We start from the raw sequence: 22793 nt of genomic DNA, 5'->3' as shown, positions 1-22793 counted from the left end.
TCATCCTGGTGCATTCATTCAGTACTGTGATCCTGAGAATTCATTTGTCTCATATACTGTGTTATGACCTGTTTACAGGGTCCTATATCTTTTTTTCTTGCTTTATTTTCTTATATTAATACAGTACTTTCTTACTAGTTTACAGAGAAATTATACATTAGAAGTAATTTTAAAAAGCTTAAAAGCCTAATATTTTTATGCTATATATATATTTAATTGATGATTTAACTGTGCAGTATCTTCATAGTTTTCTCAGAATTGCTTCATTGTCTTCTAGCTTCCAGTGTTACCTTTGAGAAGTCCATTGCCATGTTATTCTCATTCTGATGTGTGTGAAGTTCTATGTGTTGTTTTTGTCTTCTGACTAGAAACGTATAGCAGTTTATCTCTGTACCAAGTATTCTGCAATTTTGCAGTGATTTGGCTCAGATATTTGTTTGCTGGTAAAGATATTCTTTTTTTATTGTGACTTTTCAATCTGAAAATTTATATCCGTCATTTGTCAGTATTTTTCTTGTCTTATTTAAGATAATACATATATTAAATATAACAGAATATAGCATTGTAACATCTTAACTGTACATTAAGCATATTTATGTTGTACAACCATCATGACCATCCGTCTGCAGGAGCTTTTTATAAACTCTTTCAAGTGGAATGTTATACCCATTGAACACTAACTTCCATTCCTCCCATCCTCCCCTTTTCTGGAAATCACCATTCTACCTTCTGTCTCTAGAATTACTATGAGTGTGATTACTACAGGTATTTTTATATAAGTGGAATTATACAATGTTTGCCCTTTATTTACTGGCTTATTTTAATTAACATAATATTTTTAAAGTTCACCCATGTTGTAACAAAATTGTTTTCCTCTTAAGGTTGAATAATGTTCCATTATAACTAGGTACCATGTTTTTATCCATTCATTTGTCAATTGGCACTTGGGTTGCTTTCACCTTTTAGCTGTTGTGAATAATGCTGCTATGAACGTGGATGTACAGATATCTCTTTGAGACCCTATTTTCAGTTGTTTTGTGTGTATAACCAGAAGTGAAATTTCTGGATGATATAATTTTTCTTTTTTTGAGGAACTACCATACTTTTTTCCACAATGATTATACCACTCTACATTCTCAATATTAGTGCACAAGAATTCCAATTTTTCCACATGCTGACCAACAGATGTTATTTTCTGTTGCTGTTGTTGTTACTGCCATCGTAGTGGTTGTGAGGTCATATCTCATTGTGGTTTTGATTTGCTTTTCCATAATCATTAGTGATGTTGAGCATTTTTATTGTGTTTATTTATTATTTGTGTATCGTCTTTGGAAAAATATCTATTCACATCATTTGCCCATTTCCTTGTTAGTTTGTTTGATTTTTGTTGTTGAGTTGTATGATTTATATATATTCTCAATATCAACCCCTTTTTGGATATGTAATATGCAAATATTTTCCCCCATTCTGTGGATTGCCTACTTTTGATGCACAAAATTTTAATGAAGTTGAGGTATTTAGGTTGTTTTGGAATATAATTATTTTGCAATGGTATGTTAGTTTCTACTGTACAACAGTGTGAATTAGCTGTACCTATACATATATCCTCCCCCTGGGCTATTTGTTTTTGAGTGTGTTGTATGTGCTTTTGGTGTTATAACAAAGAAATCATTCAAAATCCTGTCATGAAGTTTTTTGCCCTGTGTCTTACTCTAAGAATTTTATAGTTTTAGTCCTTATATTTAGACTGTTAATCCAGTTGAGGTTAATTTTGCATACTATGCAAAGTAAGGGTCCAGTTTCACTTTTTTACATATGGAATGCAGTTTTTCCAACATTTTGTTGAAAGGTTGTCCTTTCCCCATTGAATGGTTTTGATACCCATGTTGAAAGTCATTTGACCATACCTGCAGGGGTTTACATCTGGGCGCTTATTCTGTTCCCCTTAATTTGTGTGTCTTTTATATCAGAGCCATGCTGTTTTGATTACCAAAACTTTGCAGTAAGTTTTAAAATGGGGGCTTATGTGTGGGAAAAAGTGGATTTTTATATGGATTGCATTGAATTTGTAGATTACTTTAAATAGTAGCCTAACAATATTAAGTCTTCAAGTTCATAAACGCAGGATGTCTTTCCACTTACTTGTGTCATCTTTAATTTCTTTCAGCAATGCATTAAGATTTCAATGTACAGTTTCCTCACCTCTTTGGTTAAGTTTATTCTATGTATGGTAGTCTTCTTGATACTATTATAAATGGAATTTTCTTAATTTCCTTTTTGGATTCTTTGAGAATGTGTAGAAAAACAAAAGATACTTGTGTATTGGCTTGTATTCTGTAATTTTGCTAAATTTGTCTATTAATTCTGACAGGATTGGGGGCATGTCAGAGTGTGTGTGTGTGTGTTTAAACTCTTCAAGATTCTTCTAAATATGAGATCATGTCCTCTATGAAGAGAGATAATTTTATTTCTACATAATTTGCATGTCTTTTAATTCATTTCTTTGCCTAAATGGTCTGGCTAGGACTTCCAGTACTATATTAAATACAAGAGACTAAAGTAGGCATCCTTGTCTTATTCATGATCTTAGAGGAAAATTTTTTCAGTATTTTACATTGACTGTGATGTTAAGTATGTTGTTTTCTTGTTATTTTCATTTGCTAAGTTTTGTCTGACTCTTTTGTGACTTAGTGGACTGTAGCACATCAGGATCATTTGTCCATAGGATGTCCCAGGCAAGAATACTAGAGTGGGTGGATTTTTCCTTCTCCAGGGGATCTTCCAACCCAGGAGTCAAATCGCTTCTCTTGCATTGGCAGGTGGATTCTTTACCACTGAGCCGCCAGGGAAGCCCTTATATTTTCCCATATGATGTAAATTATGTTGAGGTTTGTGCATACATGCATGCTCAGTCATGTCTGACTGTGACCCCATGGACTGTAGCCCACCAGGCTCCGCTGTCCATGAGATTTTTCAGGCAAGAATACTGGAGTGGGTGGCTATTTCCTTCTCCAGCTGATCTTCCCAAACCAGGGATTAAACCTTCATCTCCTGCATTGACAGGTGGATTCTTTACCACTGAGCCAACAGGGAAGACCTTGTTGTTACCCTCAGTTCAGCTCAGTCGCTCAGTCATCTCCAACTCTTTGCGACCCCATGGACTGCAGCACACCTGGCTTCCCTGTCCATCACCAACTCCCAGAGCTTGCTCAAACTCATGTCCATCGAGTCAGTGATGTCATCCAACCATCTCATCCTCTGCCGTCCCCTTCTCCTCCTGCCTTCAGTCTTTCCCAGCATGAGGGTCTTTTTCCAATGAGTTAGTTCTTCACATCAGCTTCAGCTTCAGCATCAGTCCTTCTGATGAATATTCAGGACTGATTTCCTTTAGGATTGATTGGTTTGATCTTGCAGTCTAAGGGACTCGCAAGAGTCTTCTCCAACACCACAGTCCAAAAGCTCAGCTTTCTTTATAGTCCAACTCTCACGTCCATACATGACTACTGGAAAAACCCATAGCTTTGACCAGTTGGACCTTTGTCAGCAAAGTAATGTTAATTTCCTATACTAACTTATGTTGAGATGTGTACATGCATGTGTTCTCAGTGATGTCTGCCACTTTGTGACCCCATGGACTGTAGCCCACCAGGCTTCTCTGTCTGTGGGATTTTTCAGGCAAGAATACTGGAGTGGGTTTCCTCCTCTAGGGGATATTCCCAACCCAGGAGTAGAACCCAACTCTTGTGTGTCTCCTGCATTGACAGACAGAATCTTTATCACTGAGCCACGTAGCAAGCAAGGTAGTTTCCTTCTGTTCCCTGTTTGTTGGGTATTTTTTATCATCAAAATTTGTTGAATTTTGCCATTCTTTATCCTGCACCGACTGAGATAATTGTGTTTTTTAAATTCATTCTGTTAATGTATATTACATTGATTTTCATATATTGTACCATTTTTTGGATTTCAAGAATAATTCCCACTTGGTTTCAGTGTGTAATATTTTAAATATGCTGTTTAATTGAATTTTGTTGAGGATTTTTATATCAATATTCATAAAGTATATTCATTTTCATTATTTATAGTTTCTTTGTCTGGCTTTGGTATCAAGCTAATATAACCTCATAGGAGTTAGGATATAATCCTTCCTCTTCAATTTTTTGGAAGAATTTGAGAAGTATTGTTGTTCATTCTTCTTCACTAAGGGAGCCATCTGGTCTTCAGCTTTCTTTGGGAAAATATTGGGATGTCTTTGATTATTTTTCAATCTCCTTGTGAATTATAAATCCATTTAGAATTTCTGTTTCTTCATGATTCATTGTTCATAGTTGCATATTTCTAGGAATTTGACCATTTCTTCTAAATTTTCCAATTTATTTGAATATAACTGTTTATAGTACTCATAATATTTTTTATTTTTATAATATTGATTAGTCCCTTTTGATTTCTGATTTTAGCTATTTGATCCTTATCTATGTTTTTCTCTTAGTCTTTCTAGATAAAGTTTTACAAACTTTGCTTACTTTTTTGAAGAAGCAAATCCTGTTTTCTGTGGTTTTTTTCTGTTGTTTTTATAATTCTCTTGTGTTATTTCTATGCTAGTGTTTAATATTTCCTTTTTTTCTGCTAGCTTTGAGTTTAGTTCATTCTTCTTTTTCTAATTCCATAAGCTATATAGTTTGTTTACTTCCAATCTTTCTCTTTCTGTAATATGATCACTTTACACTTTATTCTTGCTTCTTGGCACTAATTTTGCTGCATCCCATAAGTTTCAGTATAATGTGCATGCATTTTTATTTGCCTCAAGATATTTTATACTTTCCATTGTGATTTCTTCTCTGACTTACTGGCTCTTTAAGAGTATGCCATTTAACTTTCACAGATTTATGAATTTTCCATTTTTCCTTATACTGTTGATTTTTTCATTCCCTTATGATTTCAAAATACATTTGGTATGATTTCAGTATTTTAACATTTTTTAAAACTTGTCTTATGGCCTTACATATTGTGTATCCTGGATTATGTCCCATATACACTTGAGAAAAATATATATTCTGCTGTGGTTGACCGAGTGTTTTGCATATGTCTGTTAGGTCCAGTTGATCTATAGTTTTGTTTGAATCTTCCATTTACTTTTTGATCTCTCTGTTGTTCTATCCTGTATTGAAAGTGAGGCACTGAAGTCTCCTACCATTTATTGCAGAGATGTTTATGTCTGCTTTCAATTCTGTAAATGTTTGCATCATATATTTTGTGCATCTGAAGTCTGACACATGTGTGTTCATAATTATTATGTTTTGTTGGTTAACTCACCCTGTTTTCTGTAATGCCTTTATTTTGTTATACAATATCTTTATTTTATTATATAATGTCTTTCATGTCTTTATTTTATTATAGAATATCCTTACTCAAGGTCTACTGGTTAAGTGTTAATATTGTCCAGAATTTACCTTCACAGAAACATCTGGAATAATGTGTGACCAAACATCTGAGTACCATGGCCTAAATTGTCATATAAAATTGACTATCAAAGGTAGTTTTACTAAATATAAAATTCTCAGTGGACACCTTTTTTTTAAAATTTCAGCATTTTAAATATATCATCCCACTGCCTTCTCAGTTGTAAAGTTTCTGCTGATGCATTTGCTGGTTGTCTTATTGAAAATCCTTTGTATGTGATGACTCACTTTCTCTTTTGGCTTTCAAATTTCTCACCTAGTTTGGGACTTTTGATAGTTTTTTTATTCTGTCTTTCAATATGAGTCTCATTTTGTTTATCTTCCTTGGGATTCATAGAGCTTCTTTGATTTGCAAATTCATATATTTCCTCAAATTTGAGAGTTCAGCCAATTTTTCTTCAAATAACCTTTCTGCTCCATTCTCTCTTCTTTTTCTGGGAATTCAGTAATGAATATATTAGAACATTTTATGGGATTTTATAAGGTTTTTAGTCTCTGTTCACTTATCTTCATTCTCTTTTCATTTTGTTCCTTAGGCTCAGTTATTTCAAATGACATCTTTAAATTTTGCTGATTCTACTTTCTCTTTTAAAGGTCTATTTTTTAACTGCTGAGTAATACTCCATTGTGTATATGTACCACAGCTTTCTTATCCATTCATCTGCTGATGGACATCTACAATGGAGTATTACTCAGCACAGTATACTAACACATATATGGAATTTAGGAAGATAGCAATGACGACCCTGTATGCAAGACAGGAAAGAGACACAGATGTGTATAACGGATTTTGGGGAGAATGACATTCTAACATGTATACTATCATGTGAATTGAATCGCCAGTCTATGTCTATGCAGCATGCTTGGGGCTGGTGCAGTCTATTTTTAACCCTTCTCATAAACTTTTTGGGCTTTCCTGCTGGCTTAAAATGGTAAAGAATCCACCTGCAATGCAGGAGACCTGAGGTCAGACCCTGGGGTGGGAAGATTTCCTGGAGAAGGGACTGGCAATGCATTCCAGTATTCTTGCCTGGGGATGCCCCATGCACAGAGGAGCCTGGCAGGCTATAGTCCATAGGCTTACAAAGAGTCAGACATGACTGAAGGACTAACCACTGCACAGTAAACTTTTCAGTTTGGTTGTTTTATTTTTCTGCCCCCCCAATTCTGTTTCTTTGATTATTTCCATGCCTTCATTGATATTTTATTCATGGATTGTTTTCCTTATTTCCTTTACTTCTTTGTCTATATTTTCCTTCATATCTTTGAGCGAATTTTAAAAGTGTTGTTTTAAAACTTTTGGGGTCCAATAAAGTTGATATGAATGTTTCTTTGGGGAAAGTTCCTGAATATTTATTTTTTGTCCTTTGAATAGGCCTTGTTTCCCCATTTCCTTTGTATGCCTTGTTGAAAATATGACATTTGTAAAATAGTCATATGTTCCAGTCTTTGCAGACTTGCATGGAAATCTCTTACTAGTTGCTACTGCTGCTGCTAAGTCCCTTCAGTCGTGTCCAACTCTGTGCGACCCCATAGATGGCAGCCCACCAGGCTTCCCCATTCCTGGGATTCTCCAGGCAAGAACACTGGAGTGGATTACCATTTCCTTCTCAAATGCATGAAAGTGAAAAGTGAAAATGAAGTCACTCAGTCGTGTCCAACGCTCCACGACCCCATGGACTGCAGCCTATCAGGCTCCTCCATTCATGGGATTTTCCAAGCAAGAGTACTAGAGTGGGTTGCCATGGCCTTCTCCCTCTTACTAGTTAGTGAACCTGTTAAACTTGAGTTTAACTCAAGGTGAATATCCTTAAGGCTTTTTTGGGTCTTTTCTGGACATGCATCCTGTCTGGGTCAGTGAATCCCACCTCTCCCACCCTTTTCCCTTTGGTAACCTTAAGTTTGTTTTCTATGTCTGTGAATCTATTTCCATTTCCTAAATAAGTTCATTTGTGTCGTTTTTTTAGATTCCACGTATAAGTGATATCATTTGCTGTTTGCCTTTCTTTGTCTGGCTTGCTTCATTTATGATAATCACTAGGTCCATCCGTTTTGCTACAAATCACATTATTCTATTCTTTTTTACAGTGGCACCCCATTCCAGTACTCTTGCCTGGAAAATCCCATGGGTGGAGGAGCCTGGTAGGCTGCAGTCCATGGGGTCTCTAAGAGTTGGATACGACTGAGTGACTTGACTTTCACTTTTCACTTTCATGCATTTGAGAAGGAAATGGCAGCCCACTCCAGTGTTCTTGTCTGGAGAATCCCACGGACGGGGGAGCCTGGTGGGCTGCGATCTATGGGATCGCACAGAGTCAGGCATGACTGAAGCGACTTAGCAGCAGCAGCAGCAATATTACATTATATATAATATTATATATATATATAAAATATACATGCCACATCTACTTTTCAATTCATGCGTTGATGAACACTTAAGTTGCTTCCATGTCATGACAATTTTAAATAGTACTTCAATGAACATTGGGTTGGATGTATCTTTTCAGATTATGTCTTTCTCCAGATATATGCATAGGAATGGGATTGTGGGATCATATAGTAGCTCTATTTTTAGTTTGTTAAGGATCTTCCATACCATTCATTGTGGTTTTACCAGTTTACATGCCCATAAACAAAGTAGTGGTTTGTTTTTTCTCCACACCATCTTCAGCATTTATTATTTATAAACTTTTTTTATGTTGGCTATTCCAACTGGTGTGAGATGATACCTAACTGTAGTTTTGATTTGAACTTCTCTAATAATTGGCAATGTTGACTATCTTTTTAGGTACCATATGGCCATCTGTATGTGTATTCTTTGGAGAAATGTCTATTTAGATCTTCTACCCATTTTTTTTGTACTCTAATCCTAGGTTTATTCAACACAATTATTTTATTCTACACAACAAAATGGAAACACAGCATTATCTAAAATGCTGCAAAGTTAAAAAACTCAAAACAGAAAATTAATAATACTGACTGTACAAGAAAAGCCAGAAAAGAATGTACATGTTGCCAAGGTAACTTGCACAGCCTCCGTGAATACCAAAACCATAGGGGGTTTTGTGATGACCTATCGAGCTGGCTTGCAACTTACCATTTCAGAAAGAAAGGGAGATGTGGGTGTGTTTGTGTGCACACATGTGTATACACATGAGTACATGTGAAAAGAATCATTTTGGGCAGATAACAGGCAGTATTTGACCCTAGAGATCAGAGGACTCAAGCAGGGAAACAGGGTCAGGCTAACAGGAAAGGCAGTTGTGTAAAAGCATTCCGTTTCCCGTAGAACTCTGCAGGCCAGCAGGTTAGGGCCTGACCAGACCACCAGAGGGGCCCCAGATCATCTGTGGAATGGCAAAACAAGCTCCCACCTGGAGCTGTAACACCACTTGAAGCCCTCTGTTCATCCCTGCTGACTTTGCCGTTGAACTAACTCTCAGGAACTGGAAGTGTAGAATCTTTCTAGCCAGAAAATTAGAGGTCATCCTTATAAGCACAACCCCAAACCAACAACATGCCTGCAACCCAAATCATGCTGACAGAGGAAATATCTCAGTTGGTTGCTTCACCTTTGAAGCCTGCCCCCAAGTGAGGGATTTCTTTCCTGGCAATACTCCTTTGGCTAAAAAAGTGACAAGAGTGTGTTGGATGGGATACAAGTCACAGGGGCAGGACTTCAGTGGCCCTGCTTATAGGGAACAGTCGGAGCTGGAGTGCCTCCTTTGGCAGGCCACAGGAGGAGCAGGCTTGCCTTTGCAAAGAGGCCCTGTGCCAAGGGGAAAGCCACCTTCTCCTCATCCATGGGAGTGACCTGTGCCATGTGGGAGGTGGTAGTAGCATTCTCCTGAGAGGACTGACTGGAATTGCCGGTGGAGCTGGCTGAGGCCAGGGGACCAGCACAGCGGTGGCAATGCTCTCCTGACCATCGTTTTGTCCTCCATCCATGTGCTTCAGTGTCTCTTCCACCTCATCTGGATTCTCAAACTCCATTTATGTGTTGTCTTTAGACAGATGGGGGTGCATCCTTTCCACAGACATGTCAGTCATCAATTTTCCCAGAGTTGGAGTGTATCTGCATGGTGTGATCCTTGGTCACGTTCATGGTGAGCCTCCTGATGTGCACTTTGGTGGGTTTGGGGGAAGGTTTCTGCCTTTTCTTTTCATTTTCTTATCTTTTGGGAGGTTTGAATTTGGAGGGGGAGCCCCACCTGTTGTCATATTTGCCCTGAGAAAGACTCTGAGACCCAGAGGTGCTGCTGGAGCTGGAGATGCAGGATATGCTGGAACTTCTGAGAGGCTGGAGGCTGAGGATGAGCCGGAGCTGCTGCTGGAGGCCGTGCTGGGGCCCAAACTGGAGATGGAGCCAACTGAGACCTGGTGCTGCTGCTACCACTGGAAGCACTGCACCACTTTTGAGTTTCATACCAGTCATGATCCTTCTCTCCTGACTCCTTGGTGGTCACTGTATCTCTAGAGCAATCCTTGGAGTTTTATCAGAGTGATCTTTGCACTTGGTAGGAGAAGGAGCAGGAGCCCTAGTGCTGGACCTTTTATTGTCTTTGACTCATAGCAAACTTCTCTTTCACCTCTAATAAATCCATTCTCCCCTTCCGAGGTGTTAAAAGCAGCAATGGGGACCTCCCTTATCTGAACTCTCACTTCTAACTTGAATCTGAGAAATGATCCCTGATCAAGTGAAATTTACACCAAAGTGCAGAATCTTCCCACCTCCATAACCTCCTCCAGCTATACTCAGCCTCTGAAGCAGACATTTCTCTGTTCTGCCCATTTTTTGATTGGATTCTTTTACTTGTTTGTTTATTGAGTTATATGAGCTGTTTGTATATTTTAATTTGAGATTAATCTCTTGTCAGTTACATCATTTGCTAATATTTTCTCTGATCCTATAGGTCTTTTTGTTTTATAGTTTCCTTTGCTGTGCAAAAGCTTTTAAGTTTAATTAGGTCCCATTTGTTTATTCTTGTTTTATGTCCCCAGGTGAAATGTCTTAATTTCCCAGAGTTTCTACCCAGCTTTATTTTGGGATCTCAGATTTTCGATTTGTATTTCTCAGTCCACACTGCTTTCCCCTGGGGTCTGTGGCTCAGCAGTTCCCTGAAGTTTTTACAGTGTTCACCACTGTTTCTTTGGTTTCTAGCCTGGAATCTTTATTTCCATTTCTCTTCTGATCTTTAGGTCAGATGAGAGACAAACTAGTCAATCAGGCAGCCCCAAAACAAGCTGGAACATTCCAAACAAATTCTACTCTGTTCCTTCCAACGAAAGTAAGAGAACTGACAGTGGGTTGATTTCTACCAACTCTGCTTCACCACACTGGGAAAGGAATCAGTTCAGTTCAGGTCAGTTCAGTTGCTCAGTCATGTCCGACTCCTTGCTACCCCATGAACTGCAGGAGGCCAGGACTCCCTGTCCATCACCAACTCCTGGAGTTCACTCAAACTCATGTCCATCGAGTCAGTGATGCCATCCAGCCTTCTCATCCTCTGTCGTCCCCTTCTGCTCCTGCCCCCAATCCCTCCCAGCATCAGAGTCTTTTCCAATGAGTCAACTCTTTGCATGAGGTGGCCAAAGTACTGGAGTTTCAGCTTTAGCATCATTCCTTCCAAAGAACACCCAGGACTGATCTCCTTTAGAATGGACTGGTTGGATCTCCTTGCAGTCCAAGGGACCCTCAAGAGTCTTCTCCAACACAATGGTTCAAAAGCATAAATTCTTCGGCCCTCAGCTTTCTTCACATTCCAACACTGACATCCATACATGACCACTGGAAAAACCATAGCCTTGACTAGATGGACCTTTGTTGGCAGAGTAATATCTCTGCTAGTATGCTATCTAGGTTGCTCATAACTTTCCTTCCAAGGAGTAAGCATCTTTTAATTTCATGGCTGCAGTCACCATCTGCAGTGATTTTGGAGCCTCCAAAAATAAAGTCAGACACTGTTTCCACTGTTTCCCCATCTATTTCCCATGAAGTGATGGGACCAGATGCCATGATCTTCATTATCTGAATGTTGAGCTTCAAGCCAACTTTTTCACTCTCCTCTTTCACTTTCATCAAGAGGCTTTTTAGTTCCTCTTCATTTTCTGCCTTAAGGGTGGTGTCGTCTGCATATCTGAGGTTATTGATATTTCTCCCAGCAATCTTGATTTCAGCTTGTGCTTCATCCAGCCCAGCGTTTCTCATGATGTACTCTGCATAGAAGTTAAATAAGCAGGGTGACAATATATAGCCTTGCCGTACTCCTTTTCCTATTTGGAACCAGTCTGTTGTTCCATGCCCCGCTCTAACTGTTGATTCCTGACCTGCATATAGGTTTCTTTAAGAAGCAGGTCAGGTGGTCTGTATTCCCATCTCTTTCAGAATTTTCCACAGTTTATTTTGGTTCACACAGTCTAAGGTTTTGACATAGTCGATAAAGCAGAAATAGATTTTTTCTGGAACTCTCTTGCTTTTTCCATGATCCAGCGGATGTTGGCAATTTGATCTCTGGTTCCTCTGCTTTTTCTAAAACCAGCTTGAACATCTGGAAGTTCACGGTTCACGAACTGCTGAAGCCTGTCTTGGAGAATTTTGAGCATTACTTTACTAGCGTGTGAGGTGAGTGCAATTGTACAGTAGTTCGAGCATTCTTTGGCATTGCCTTTCTTTGGGATTGGAATGAAAACTGACCTTTTCCAGTCCTGTGGCCACTGCTGAGTTTTCCACATTTGCTGACATATTGAGTGCAGAACTTTCATAGCATCATCCTTCAGGATTTGAAATAGCTCAACTGGAATTCAGTCCCCTCCACTGGCTTTGTTCATAGTGATGCTTTCTAAGGCCCACTTGACTTCACATTCCAGGATGTCTGGCTCTAGATGAGTGATCACACCATCGTGATTATCTGGGTTGTGAAGATCTTTTTTGTACAGTTCTTCCTTGTATTCTTGCCACCTCTTCTTAATATCTTCTGCTTCTGTTAGGTCCATACCATTTCTGTCCTTTATCAAACCTATCTTTGCATGAAATGTTCCCTTGATATCTCTAATTTTCTTGAGGAGATCTCTAGTCTTTCCCATTCTGTTGTTTTCCTCTATTTCTTTGCACTGATCGCTGAGGAAGGCCCTCTTGTCTCTCCTTGCTATTCTTTGGAACTCTGCGTTCAGATGCTTATATTTCCTTTTCTCCTTTGCTTTTCACTTCCCTTATTTTCACAGCTATTGGTAAGGTGTCCTCAGACAGCCATTTTGCTTTTTTACATTTCTTTCCATGGGGATGGTCTTGATCCCTGTCTCCTGTACAATGTCACAAACCTCATTCCATAGTTCATCAGGCACTTTATCTATCAGATCTAGGCCCTTAAATCTATTTCTCACTTCCACTGTATAATCGTAAGGGATTTGATTTAGGTCATAGTCATACCTGAATGGTCTAGTGGTTTTCCCTACTTTCTTCAATTTAAGTCTGAATTTGGCAATAAGGAGTTCATGATATAAGCCACAGTCAGCTCCCGGTCTTGGTTTTGCTGACTGTGGTTTCCATCTTTGGCTGCAAAGAATATTATCACTCTGATTTCAGTGTTGACAATCTGGTGATGTCCATGTGTAGAATCTTCTCTTGTGTTGTTGGAAGAGGGTGTTTGCTATGACCAGTGCATTCCCTTGGGAAAACTCTATTAGCCTTTTCCTTGCTTCATTCCGTATTCCAAGGCCAAATTTGCCTGTTACTCCAGGTGTTTCTTGACTTCCTACTTTTGCATTCCAGTCCCCTGTAATGAAAAGGACATCTTTTCTGGGTGTTAGTTCTACAAGGTCTTGTAGGTCTTCATAGAACCATTCAACTTCAGCTTCTTCAATGTTACAGTTGGGGCATAGACTTGGATTACTGTGATATTGAATGGTTTGCCTTGGAAATGAACAGAGATCATTCTGTCGTTTTTGGGACTGCATCCAAGTGTAGCATTTCGGACTCTTTTCTTGACCATGATGGCTACTCCGTTTCTTCTAAGGGATTCCTGCCCACAGTAGTAGATATAATGGTCATCTGAGATAAATTCCCCCATTCCAGTCCATTTTAGTTCGCTGACGTTCATTCTTGCCATCTCCTGTTTGACTACTTCCAATTTGTCTTGTTTCATGTTCCTATGCAATATTGCAATATTGCTCTTTGCAGCTTCGGATCTTGCTTCTATCACCAGTCACAAACAACTGGGTATTGTTTTTGCTTTGGCTCCATCCCTTCATTCTTTCTAGAGTTATTTCTCCACTGATCTCCAGTAGCATATTGGGCACCTATTGACCTGGCGAGTTCCTGTTTCAGTATCCTATCATTTTGCCTTTTCATACTGTTCATGGGGTTTTCAAGGCAAGAATACCGAAGTGGTTTGCCATTCCCTTCTCCAGTGGACCACATTCTGTCAGACCTCTCCACCATGACCTGCCCATCTTGAGTAGCCCCACACAGCATGGCTTGGTTTCATTGAATTAGACAAGGCTGTGTCTGTGTGATTAGACTGAATAGGGAGCTGCAAATAAAGATGTTATGAAATGTCTTACTTTTCTGTCAATTTATTAATACATATTTTCATTAAATATTAATAAGTATTATCTTTCTGATAAAATATATTTTCTGCCATATGTTTCTACATCTAAATGATCCCTTGCAATATCTGACTCTTTTGAATGTGGCTTTTTCTGAATTGAATGCTTACTTAGTTGCTGTAAATTATTGACTCATTTCCAGAGCTTGTATAAAGCTGTTTTAGCCATTCTGTAGTTATTTATTTGATTTCCCTGTGAAAGATTGAGGATATGGGTGGTACTCTCTTAGATTCCTAGTCTACCATCTTTCTGACGCATTATTCTTGTATTTATTTCATCCATTTTATCTTTCTAGAATCCCTATTATTCAGACAGACCTCTTGGACTGATCCTCTTACTTTCCTACTTTTTATAACCTATTTCCTCCTTTCTTAATTTTCCCTCTTTTATGGAATATTTACTGAGTTTTTCCTTCTAACTCTTATTTTTTAAATTATGTAATCAAAATTCTAAAATACACACTAAAATACACAACAGTTCGTAGTTAATAGATGCAATTTAGTTAATAGATGCAATTTATTCTCCTTATCCTAGAATACTAATATCACATAGATTTGATGTTTTTTATTGGAATATAGTTTCCTTACACTTCTGTGTCAATTTCTGCTGTACAGCATAGTAAATCAGCCATACTTACACATATAGCCCCTCTTTGTTGGATTTCCTTCCCATTTAGGTCACCATAGAGCACTGAGTTCTCTGCAAAACTTGATATGAGGACCTTCATTCCCCAATTTTTCAGTCAGGTACCCTGGAATCCTTAGCTGTACTTATGTCCCTGAATATAGAATCTCTCTAGTTTAACTTTTCTGCAAAATGAATCTTTAATCTCCCATCTCCTACAAAGGGATGGAAGAGTCACTTGGTTACATATGGTTGCCAAAAGTTCTGTTGACATAATTATGCCTTTAAAACAATTATTTAAGTCATGTTTCCAATTCTGTGCCTTTTTAGTGTTCTGTATTGTGAATCAGCTTTCTTCTTGTTTCCTTGCAGTAAATTTAAACTTTATAATATTTATTGTCCATTACCTTTTATTCATCTGCTTTCCTGCTTCCAATTTTTTTAATATGTCACTGCTATTTTCTTTCTTTCTTTCTCATTGTCTTTACATGTTTTTTTCATTTTTTTATTATGGTACTCAGCTGCAGGGAGTAAGCAAAAAGTAATATGTTGAAACAATTTAACTTATTCTTTTAAATCTGAAATCAACATTGATATTTTAAATTGAGCTGACTAGTATTCACAATTTATATTAGATATGTGAAAAGAAGGTAAGATAAGAATGTGAAAAGGAGGGAATATGAAGTTTTGGAACATATATTCTGTTAGAGACAAGGGAGTTTTAACCCTTGGAAAATGTCAGTTATAAATTATGCTGAATTCTGATTGACTTCCTTCTCAAGTGAATACTTTTTGTAGCCGTCATCAGCGGATCATGAAGATTAAAATGTGTTAACCATCCCAGATAATGTCACATTATAACATTTAATTTAATTTATTGTTTCCCTTTTATAGATGAGGAAAGTGAGTTTAAAGAACTAAGATAGTTTACTCAAGGTCAAATAATCCATAAGTGCCAGAGCTTTGCTGTTCCCAGGCTGTTTCCTGATTCAAAGTCTAATGGCTTTTCTATTTCACCATGATGCCTCCTGAGGACCATAAATGTATCTCTATGAAATAATTAAAATCACATGCATCGGAATATGGTTGTATTAGATTAAGCTATCTGAGTCCATGAGGCCTAATAAAATCTGTCACTCCCTCTGTCATTCCAAATATTGTGGGACCACCCATTTTGTACAAAATTCTATTAATTGTTTCCTATTTATTCTAATATTCCTGATGTTTAAAAAAAGCCATGAGAGTTAAAGAGTATCTTACTTCTCTAAAATCATGATACTTATCTAAAAACATCGGAATTAGAGTAAAAAATAACATTTCTCCCTATATTTTTAAATTTAAATCACAGACAATTACCTTATACTTGCTTTAACAAATTGGTCAATTTTAATCAGCTAGAAATTATACTGATCTTACTTCAACAGTTTAGTATTATTTTTTTGCATAAGATTTTATCAATTCAGTATTAAAGATCACTTTTATTTTTTTAACTAAGTATTTTCTGTTGCTTTCCAATTATTGCATTTTTATATTTAGGATTATCTTAAACCATTCTACCAATTTCTATACAATAATATATTCAAATATATAATCAAAGTGATATAGGATGAGAAATACTTTTCTACTGAGCAGTGTTTCTTCTTTCTTCACTATAAAGATTTCCTTTCAGAATGATTGGTATAATTTCTTTCTCTGACCATATTCAAGTGTGAGTTCAATAAACCTTAGTTTGAAAGATTAGGAAGTTTGACAGTTTCTTTCTACTATTTAGTTAATATCAGGTAATACCATTGTGTTTGTGATGCAAACCTTTCTGCACTAGTTAATTCATTTCCTCTAAAATGAAAGATGAGCAATTCTGGGAGTACTGAGTAAGAAGAGTGCTTTTGCAATCCCACAGGAAGCAGCGTCTTTTAACTTTCATGATTTTCATAAGAAGAACCTTTTTCAATCCCAGCTTATACCTACTCTTTGATATTTGTTAAAAAAGTAGTTATGACAAATTCTTAAGTCCATTGGATCAAACTTTGTATAGTTATCCAAATATTCTATTTTTATTATCCAATTACTTCTGCCTGCTGATTTTTCTTTTGTCTACTTAACCAAGAATTGAAAGAGATATATTGAAATCTTCCACTATAATTGTGAATTTGTTTGCTTCTCCTTAATTCTGTCAAATTTTGTTTTCCTCACTTTGAGGTTATTTTATTAAGTACCTACCTGATTATAATTGATACACATTTTTGGTAAGTTGAACCTTTTATTATTATCTATTTACCTTCTCTCTTGCTAATAATGTTTTATTCTTTGTATTTTGTTGTCTGATGTTAGTATATATGCTCAACTATATTTTAGTTTAAATTTTCCATATATACTTTTTCATCCTTTCATTTTGAATTTATATATATATATATAAAATGAAAATAGGAAATTGCTCGTCCAGTTCTGTAGTCCATTTATTTTTACTATATTTATTGAGATAACTGGGCCTATTTCTAGCTTCTACTTTTTTCCAGTTCTAATCTTGTTTACTTTCTTGTTTTTTCATAGTAAGTATCTATATTTTTCCTTTCCTTTGACTTATTATTTTGAAATAATTTCGAATTGCAGAAAAGATACATATATTACAAGTTAATCCTAAATACCCTTCACCTGTTCCCCAGATGTTACCATCTTATATAATCATAGCACAGTTATCAAAACAGGAATTTAATTAACATTCATACCATACTGGTGGTTCAGATGGTAAAAAGTCTGCCTGCAGTGTGAGAAACCCAGGTTCAGTCCCTCCAGTCAGGAAGATCCCCTGGAGAAGGAAATGGTAACCCATTCCAGTATTCTTGCCTGGAGTATTCCATGGACAGAGGAACCTGGCAGACCGTCCATAGGGTTGCAAAGAGTCTTGCAGGACTGAGTGCCTAACACTTTCACTCTCATACAATCCTATTAATTTATCTGTGAACCATATTCATGTTTTAACAGTTGTGTAATGTTTTTGATTTGTCTAAGATCCAGTCCTAATATTGCCTAGGTTTTAGTTGCGTCATTTTTGTTTAATTTTAATTTTGAAATCTTTTTTTAAGAAACTACAAATCTTGTTATTTGTTGACCTTACTTTCCATATCTTTTGCAGCATCTCCTTGATTTATTTCTTAACTTGTTGCACCTCACTTTTCTTCAGAAGTATTTATTACGTGAGGCTATAGTAGAAAACCTTTCACCTTTTATCCTAGACACTAATTTTTTACCTCACATTTGAACAATAAGTTGACTAAATTTTTAAGTCTATGTTTAAGATTATTGTCTTTCTATATAAGCATACCTCAGTTGTTGTTGTTTTGTTTTGTTTTTTTTTTTCCCACTTTGTGAATGTGCATTTTTACCAACTGAAGATTTATGGCAAAACTACATCAAGCAAGTCTCCTAAACACGGTTTTTCTAACCACATTTGCTCTCTTTGTGTCTGTTTCACATTTTGGTAATTCTTGCAGTATTTCAAACTTTGTAATTATTAAATTTGTTATGGTGATCTGTAATTATATTTGATCTTGCTATTGTAATTGCTTTGGGACACCACAAACCATGCCCATAAAAATGACTAACTTAATCAATAGCTGTCATATGCATTCTGACTCCTCCACCCACCAACCGTTCACCCGTGTCTCCACCTCTCTTTGAGCTTCCCTTATTCCTTGAGACACAAAAATAGTGAAATTAGGCCAATTAATAACCCTACAGTGGCCTCTAAATGTTCAAGTAAAGGAAGATTCACACATCTCTAACTATAAATCAATAGCTAGGAATGATTTAGGTCACCACAGAGCATTGAGTAGAGTTCCCTGTGCTAGGGAACAGTAGGTTCTAATTAGTTCTCTATTTTATACATAGTATCAAGAGTGTATATACATCAATCTCAATCTCCCAATTAATCCCAGCCACCATTTCCCCTTTGGTATCCATATGTTTGTTCTGTACATCTGTGTCTATTTCTGCTTTGCAAATAAGATCATGTATGCCATTTTTATAGATTCTACATATATGCGTTATCCAAAAAAGAGGCAATATGCACATATCCAGAGCAGTTTCGCTTTGCTGTATAGCAAAAGCACAACGTTGTTAAGCAAGTATACTCTAATTAGTTTTAAACAGAATATGAAAAAGATATCTGTGGGGCTTCCCAGATGGTACTAGTGGTAAAGAACCTGTCTGCCAGTGCAGGAGACATAAGAACTGTAGGTTCAATCCCTGGGTAGGGAAGATCCCCGGGAGAAGGAAATGGCAACTCACTCCAGTATTCTTGCCTGGAGAACTGCATGGAGAGAAGAGTGTGGTGGGCTATGGTCCATGGGGCCACAAAGAGTCAGACACGACTGAAGCAACTTAGCAGCAGCATCTGAATAACTTTGCTACACAGCAGAAACTAACACAACATTGTAAATCAATTATATTTCAGTTAAAAAAATTTAAAACTAGAAATGATTAAGCTTATTGAGAATGGCAAGTTTTGCTGGGCATTTTGCACCAGTTAGCCAAATTGTAAATGCAAAGGATGCATTTTTGAAGGAAATTAAAAATGCTGCTGGAGAAGGAAATGGCAACCCACTCCAGTATTCTTGCTTGGAGAATCCTATGGACAGAGGAGCCTAGTGGGCTACAGTTCATGGGGTCTCAAAGAGTCGGACATGACTCAACAACTAAAACACCACCACCACCAAAAATGCTACTCCAGTGAACACATGAATAATAAGAAAGTGAAACATCCTTACTACTGATAGTTAGAAAGTTTTAGTGGTCTGGATAGAAAATCAAGTCAATAACAACATTCCCTTAAGCCAAAGCTTAATCCAGAGCAAGACTGTAACTCTCTTCAATCCTGTGCATGACAAGAGAGGTGAGGAAGCTGCAGGAGAAAAGTTTGAAGCTAGCACAGTTTGGTTTATGAGGTTGAAGGAAAGAAGCCATCTCTGTAAAATTTAAGTCGAAGATGAAGCGCCAAGTGCTGATGGAGAAGCTGTAACAAGTTATCCAGAAGATATTTCCAAGGTAATTAATGAAAGTGGCTACACTAAACAACGGATTTCTAATGCAGACAAAACAGCCTTATATTGGAAAAGGATGCCCTTGAAGACTTTAGTAGTTGGCGAGGAAAAGTCAATGTTTAGATTCAAAGGTCAGGATGACTCTTTTATTATTGGCTAACATAGTTAGGGACTTTAAGTTGAAGCCAATGCTCAAATACCATCCTAAAAATCCTAGGATTCTTAGAGTTGCAACCTTAAATCATCTCTGTGTTCTTTTACTAGAACAATAAAGCTTAGATGACAATAACATGTTTTCCTGAATATTAAGTCTACTGTTTAGACCTACTGCTTAAAAAGGAAAAAAGATTGCTTTCAAAATTTTACTACTCATTGACAGTGCAGCTGGTCATGCAATAGTTCTGACTGAGATGTACAGTGAGATTAGTGTCACTCTGATGCCATAATATTCTGTGGTCCATTTATCAAGAAGTAATTTTGACTTTCAAGTCTTATTTTCAGAAATACATTTTGTAAGGCTGTAGCTATACTGGTTAGCAATTCCTCTGACTGATCTTTTCAAAGTAAATTGAAAACCTCCTGGAAAGGATTCACCATTCTAGATGCTCTTAAGGACACTTATGATTTATGGGAGGAGGTCAAAATACCAACATTAATAGGCATTTGAAAGAAGTTGATTCCAACCCTCCTCGATGACTTTGAAGGGTTTAAGACTTCAGGGAAGAAAGTAACTGCGGATTTTATGGAAATAGCAAAAGAATTAGAAGTGGAGACTAATGATCTCACTGAACTGCTTCAATCTTACCATAAAACTTGAACAAATGAGGAATTGCTTCTTACAGATGAGCAAAGTGATTTATTGAGGTGGAATCTACACCTGGTGAAGATGCTGTGAAGATGGTGGAAATGACCAAAAAGGATTTAGAATATTACATAAACTTAGTGGCGAATGCAGCAGCAGGGTTTCAGAGGATTGACTTCAATTTTGAAAGTTCTACCGTGGGTGGCTCAGACATAAAGCATCCTCCTGCAATGCAGGAGACCTGTGTTCGATCCCTGGGTTGGAAAGATCCCCTGGAGGAGGGCATGGCAACACCACTTCAGTATTCTTGTATGGAGAATCCTCATGGACAGAGGAACCTGGCAGGCTACAGTTCATAGGGTTGCAAAAGAGTCGGACATAACTAAGTAACTGAGCACACAGATCGTGGGAAAATATGTTATAAAGAAATTGTTTGTGAAAGGAAGAGTAGATTGAAGAGGTAAATTTCATTACCATCTTATTTTAATTGCCACAGCCACACTGACCTTTAGCAACCACCACCCTCCAGCCAACAGCCATCATCGTCAGGGCAAGATCCCCAGTGACTTGCTGAAATCTCAGATAATGGTTAGCAGTTTTTAGTAATAAAGTACTTTTAACTAAGATATATACATTTTTCAACATGATACTTTTGCACACTTAATAGACTATACTATAGTGTAGATATAATTTTATATGCACTGGGAAACCAAAACTTGGTGTGTCTCACTTTATTGTGATGCCTGCTTTATCATGGTGGTCTGGAACTGAACCTGTAGTATCTCTGAGTTATGCGTGTACTTCCAAACTATCACTCCATTGCCTTCTTGCATTCAGTGTTGCTGCTAAGCAGTGTGATGTCATTTTATTCTTGTTCCTTTAGAAGTTTTTAAAGTTGTCTGACTTTTGCCCTTAAATTTTACTATAATATGGTTATATATATATATATATATATATATATATACACACACACACACACACAAGCATATATATGAAATTAAAAGTAAACATGGTTATATGTATATTTTACTCTTTCTCCCTTCTACTTAGCATATCTTACATTTATTTGTTCATATATTTTCTGCTCTCCATTTTTCTTTTTCTCATCTTCTAGGAAACCAGTTACCTCAGCACTTTTACTTCTCTATATCTTCCCATTTCTTTTTAATTTTATATTTCTCCATCCTTCCCAGAATTCTTTCAGAAAATTGTTCAGTCTGATCTTCAAGCTCATGAACTATTCTTTAGTAACATCCATTTTACTATTTGTATCATCCACCTACATAAGATTTTCACTTCTAAACTTTATTACTCTTTTTTCTCATTCTTATTTTATTTTATACTGTTTTTATTCCCCCTTTTTTGGTAAGTTCAATGAATTGAAATTCTTATTCTGTCTAATATTGCTTCTTGTAGCATCTCTTGTCCAGCTTGTTATCTTTCTTGATATAGTTTTACTTTAACCTGTGAGGACGTATTCCCAGAGATTCTCTGCTATCTCAGTACTTATTCTTCTTACCGGGTCTATGTTCTAGTTACATATAAAGTGCTACCTACAATTCCAAGAATATAACATTTTTCCTGTGCTTATGTTTTTTCCTCCAACTGAAAATATGTCCATTTTTGCCTTTTGAAATCCACTTGTTCTGCAGTACCTTAATTACATTTGTTTTCTACACTAAGTTTTTGTTCTCCTTAATAATAACAATTAATGCCTTCATCTTATACATTCCATAACACTCTATTTGTACTTTTTATTGTGGTTGTTTTGAGCAATCTTCCCCTTGCCAAAATATGAATTTATTGAAAATGATGGATTTTCTGTCTCTGTATCTTCCTTAACATTTGGCAGCTTATCATATCCACATGGAGTACTCTTAAGAGATCTCAAATAAATATATAAATGAAGTTTATATTTATCTGAGCAAGGCAAATTACATGGCAACAAGTATGCAAATGGATAAATAGAATGTGGGTATGCAAACTATCCATAAGGATAATATATGATTTTTTAATGTTTAATTAGAAATGACACATAATTATGTCATACTATGATTTTTCTAATCCTTATATTGTTACTGTAAGACCAGCCAGAATAATTCATATTTTATATATGCTGAGTATTTTAACTCCTACATAGGGCCATATTTCCCTGTTTACTTTCTCACTGTGATATTTCAAGTAGCCAAAACTTGTAAAATATTTACCAGATAAACAAATAGAGTAGTGAATGAATGACCCATGGTTGTTTGTACCATGACCATGTAC

The 22793-nt window shown here is 36.8% G+C and overlaps 1 protein-coding gene and 1 pseudogene across 3 annotated transcripts in view; one reads left to right on the top strand and one right to left on the bottom strand.

The window, feature by feature from the left end:
- Positions 1 to 22793, top strand: part of LRRIQ3 (leucine rich repeats and IQ motif containing 3) — a 196866-nt gene that overhangs the window by 121419 nt on the left and 52654 nt on the right. The window lies entirely within an intron of this gene.
- Positions 9120 to 21065, bottom strand: LOC105605157 (RNA-binding protein with serine-rich domain 1-like; annotated as a pseudogene).

The sequence above is a fragment of the Ovis aries genome, chromosome 1 (genome assembly GCF_016772045.2).
Source record: "Ovis aries strain OAR_USU_Benz2616 breed Rambouillet chromosome 1, ARS-UI_Ramb_v3.0, whole genome shotgun sequence".
Taxonomy (NCBI): Eukaryota; Metazoa; Chordata; class Mammalia; order Artiodactyla; family Bovidae; genus Ovis; species Ovis aries.
The sequence above is the reverse complement of the archived record's forward strand: the minus strand, read 5'-3'. Positions and strand labels throughout refer to the sequence as shown.